The sequence below is a fragment of the Schistocerca cancellata genome, chromosome 10 (assembly GCF_023864275.1).
Source record: "Schistocerca cancellata isolate TAMUIC-IGC-003103 chromosome 10, iqSchCanc2.1, whole genome shotgun sequence".
In the NCBI taxonomy this organism is placed as follows: Eukaryota; Metazoa; Arthropoda; class Insecta; order Orthoptera; family Acrididae; genus Schistocerca; species Schistocerca cancellata.
The window spans coordinates 70283639-70288846 of NC_064635.1; positions in this window are offsets into that span (position 1 = coordinate 70283639).

The following is a 5208-nucleotide window of genomic DNA, read 5'->3' on the forward strand; positions in this document are numbered from 1 at the left end:
CCTCCAAATTCAACCAGTTTAACGAGTATATATGATTATAGAAAAGTTATTGTGTATGTTAACAATGATTGCATAACATGTCTCCATAAACAGTCAACCCATTAAATTATACTGAATAACTGACCCACACAAAAGTTTATATCACTTGATCACTGATACAGCAAATGTCATCATGTAAAAACACTAAGTCAATCTTAAATAATTAATATGAAGTACGAAAAATAGTGGCCAACTTAGGTATTTTGGATCTCCTTAAATAAAAATCACCCAGTGAAACCTATTTGTTCACTAGGAGCGTTTTCACTCAGTATTCACGTAAGCAATCCTATTTGAGACGAAAACCAATGTAATTCTTAATAATTCATGTTATTTACTTATTTATGCAAATTAGAGAAGTCAATTGACAAACTTCTAAAAAACGGCCTTTTTGTAACAAAGAATTATTCTGTCAAGTCAACAAATCTGTCTGTCATTTTAATAACATGTTAAATTATGTCACTCGATGCAAATTAATAACTTTTCTGCACAAATTATGATAACAGATGTACATGTGACTTATAAACTATATCTCTTTTTAGTAGTTCTTTGACAATGTTATAAATACAAGCAGCAAGAAGGGTTGGGAGGCAGTCGGAATGTCACATTGGTAAAGTGTGTTTGTGTGTGATTGTTTGAGGTGGATAAACAATGCAAAGAACATGTAAAGGAAGTACTACTTTGTGTTGTGTCATGGTCTTTGGTGGACAGTGGAATTAAGATGGCCACCAGAGTAATATATATTTGAAGTTTACATATTTGTTGGTTTCGCTCGTTCTTTATCATCAAAAGCATATAAAAAACACGGGACCTCATGTTTTTTAACCCTAGACAACCAGATTTAGCGCCAGCATCAGCATCGAGACACAGCAGCGGTCCAGCAAGTAGCAGCGATTACCACAACACAATGCATTTTAATGGCGCCAACCTAACATCAAGTGCTAACAAGCTCCGTAAATGGGAGTGAAATAGTGCGATTATAGCAATTAGCAATATCTAAGACCAGGCGACCATTACAAGCCTGAAGCATCATGTGCATACAGAGTAATGAAGGTATAATTTTTAAATGTATTTGAGAAGCCATTGACATAGCATTTGATACGGATGGGATCAATTATCGATCCCTGAGGCACACCAAACTAAATTTAATTCCTGACACTTGATGAATAACTTTTTAATGTTTCTCCATTATTGTGTGTACACTTTCTCCTGTTCCTTTAAATATGATGTGATAACATGCAAAATGTTTCCACTCATGCTATCTCTGGTCAATTTTGAAAGAAGTACCTCATGATCAGCTCTATCAAAAACCAGTAATAAATCTAAGAAAACTCCAGCTACTTGCATGCTTTCATCAATTTTGTCAAGAATTTTCAGCATAAATTGTAGTGCTGCTCTCATGATGCTATGGCCACTCCTAAAATTATAATATATATTCCAGAATTATTTTTTCAATTAACTTACTAAAAATGGAAGTTAAAGCAAGTGGTCTGTAATTTTCTACTAATTGTTTATCACCTTTTTTGTAGAGAGATTTAACAATGGCTAATTTTAATATAGCAGGGAATGCTCCTTCTTTTAAGACACTATTTATTAGATGCATCAAAGGATATGTTAGATTATTTTGACATTGTCTGACTAAAAGTGGAGTAATTTTATCCCAGCCAGCAGATTTTTTTGTTTTTACATTCTCTGATGAGCTGCAAAATATCCTTGAGTTCAACTTCAAGTTCAGAGTTTACCTCAGTATGGTCTCCAGCATGTACTTTATCTGCAGTACAAAAGTCAGATTCTGCTATTGTGAAGTAGTCATTAAAATGGTACTTATCTCCTTAGGATTGGTGACAATATTGTTATTAGATATCTGCATATTGATGTTATTATTTTTAGTTTCATTTTATTGACTCTTATTTCATTTACTATGGACTGGCAGGTCTTTGAGATACAATCTGAGTTTTATATTTTTGAATTAATCTTCTCGGCATAAATATTTTGACTTGCTTGCAAAAATGGTACTTAACATCATCTGTGTTTATCCTTGTATGCTTTATTTTATGTCTCTCTTTGCATCATATTCATGTCTTCAATTTTTTTCTTTCAATTATCTAGGAAAATTATCAAATTCTACAGGTTTAGGCTGTAGTTTTTTATTCTTATTTATATTCACCCAAGCCGGACAGGTCAAATGGGAGGAGCGAGACAAAGTGTGTCCCACAACAGGCTATCACTCCCCCTTTCCTATTCCAAACCTTTCCTCACCATGTCCTTTTCCTGTCATTTCCTGTTATATGTATAAGACCTCAGTGGCAGCGATAGCAGAGAAAGAGTCTTTCAGAACAGTGAAGCTGGCGGAAGAGGCACCTTTTATCTTTTGGTACACAAAGAGGCTGGGCATTCTACTGCCTTTGTGGAATGTAACGGGAAACTACCACATTACATACCCAAGCAGTACATAGTATGTCTCTCCATGTGAAAGATTCAGGAGTTAAAACTTCCTCTCATTCAGATCTCCGGAGGCGAACACATTGAGAGTAGACGTATTTGAAAGGAAGAAAGGGACAGCGAAGGGAGGAAAGATAAGGATTGTAACATGGAAAGCAGGAAAGCTAGAGAATGCAAAACAGGAGATGAAAAGGAACAGATTTGATGCCCTTGGTTCGTGTGACATGAGATGGGGAGAGAATGGTGAGATAGAAAGAGGAGATTATAAGCTCTTTTACTCAGGGGAAATCAGGAGTGGTGAAAACAGAGTAGGAATATTGATAGGGCAAAAGCTGAAAAATAAGGTAATCAAGGTACAATATATTGATGAAAGACTGATGATGATACGACTGAAGAGTAGTTCAAAAGATTTGGTGTGAATACAGGTATTTGTGCCAACCAGCCAACATAGAGATGAGGACGTGGAAGAATATTATGAGAAAATACAAGAACTCATCGAGAAAGAAAATAGAAATGCCTGCATTATCATCATGGGGGACTGGAATGCAGTGATGGGTGAAGGAAGAGATAAAGATACAGTAGGAAAATTTGGATTAGGAATAAGAAATAAGAGAGGTGAATGAGTAAATTATTTCTGTAGAGAGAATTCATTAGCAGTGGGTAACACATTGTTTGAAAACCACAAAAGGAGACGTTACACATGGGTATCAAATTTGACTAGGGAAAGATATCAGTTGGACTACATCTTGATACAAAAAAGGTTTAGGAACTGTTTGAAGAATGTCAAAGCTTATCCAGGAGTGGATATAAATTCAGACCACAACCTAGTAGCGGGAAAAATGCAGGTGAAGTTGAAAAAAGTCTGGAGAGGTAAAGCAAAAGAAATACTAAACAGAGAAAGACTCAAAGAGGTAGGAAAGTCATCAGATTTGGAGAACAGATTTATGGAAAAATGGGAAAGAGGTAGTGTTGATGAAAGTGTTAATGACAAATGGATGAAAATGAGAGGAGGACTCACGGACTCTGCCAAAGAAGTACTAGGAATTACGGTATCCCAAAGTACCAGGAAAGAATCGATAACAGAAAACATGTTGAAAAAGATGGAAGAGTGGAGAAAGTGGAAAAATGTAGAAACTGAAGAAGGCAAAAAGAGGTACAGGAAACTGAATAATGAAATAAGAAGAGAAACTGAAGAAGCAAAGGAAAAATGGATGAAACAGAAATGTGACCAAATAGAGAAACAGGAGAAAAAGGGAAAGTATGAAATGATGTATAGACTGGCTAGTGAGATAGTTTTTGAATGTATAAGAAAGAGGAATAACGTGGAAATAGAACCTCAGGAGGTTTTGAACAGATGGCAAGAATACATTGAATGTCTGTATAAGGCGGATGAAATACAAAGCGAAATTAAGGTTGAAGAGGAGCAATATGTGCCGGAAGATGGAAAGGGATTTACCATCAACATCTACATCTATACTTCGCAAGCCACCCAGCAGTGTGTGGTGGAGGGCACTTTACGTGCTACTGTCATTACCTCCCTTTCCTGTTCCAGTCACATACGGTTTGCGGGAAGAATGACTGCCGGAAAGCCTCCGTGCGCGCTTTAATCTCTCTAATTGTACATTTGTGATCTCCTCGGGAGGTATAAGTAGGGGGAAGCAATATATTCGATACCTCATCCAGAAACGCACCCTCTCGAAACCTGTACAGCAAGCTACACCACAATGCAGAGCGCCTCTCTGGCAGAGTCTGCCACTTGAGTTTGCTAAACATCTCCGTAACGCTATCACGCTTGCCAGATATCCCTGTGATGAAACGCACCGCTCTTCTTTGGATCTTCTCTATCTCCTCTGTCAACCCGACCTGGTATGGATCCCATACTGATGAGCAATACTCGAGTATTGCATCTTGGAAGCAGAAGTAGAAAAGGCACTGAAGGAGATGAAGAATAGTAAGGCACGTGGAATTGATGATTTGCCAGCAGAACTGTTGAAGAGTCTGGGAAACAAGTCAAGAAAAGAAAGAGTTTACCACTGTAATGGGGTATATGTCAAAGGGGAATGGCCTGAGGACTTCCCTGCAACAGTTATGATACCAATAGATAAAAATGGAAACACTAAAAGATGTGAAGAGTGTAGGACCATCAGTCTAATTTTTCATGCAGCTGCAGTCTTACTGAGAGTATTGAATAGAAGGCTATATGACAAGCTGGATAGAGGGATTGCAGAGGTGCAGTTCAGATTTAGAAGAGGAAAAGGAACAAGAGATGCTATTGGCCTGTTAAGAACTATAGGGGAAAGTTATATGGAAAAAGGTAGAGAAATCTTTACTGTTTTTATAGATTTAGATAAGGCTTTTGACAGAGTTCAGTGGAACAAGCTGATGGATATTTTGAAGAGGAAAGGAGTAGATTGGAAACAGAGATGACTGATGCAGAATCTATATTTACACCAGAAAGTAAGGATAAGGATTGGAAATGAAATGTCAGAAGGAAGCAGCATTGGGCCAGGTGTTAGACAGGGTTGTTGTCTTTTCCCACTGTTGTTTAATGCATACTTCGAAGAGATTATTGGGAAAGGATTAGATGGGAAAAGAGGAATATGTATTGGTGGAAAGAGAATAGATTTATAAGATTTGCTGATAACTTGGTATTAGTGGCAGAAAGCGAGCGGACAGTGAATAACATGTTGAAAGATCTGAATGAAGCTTGTGTGGAATATGGGATGCAAA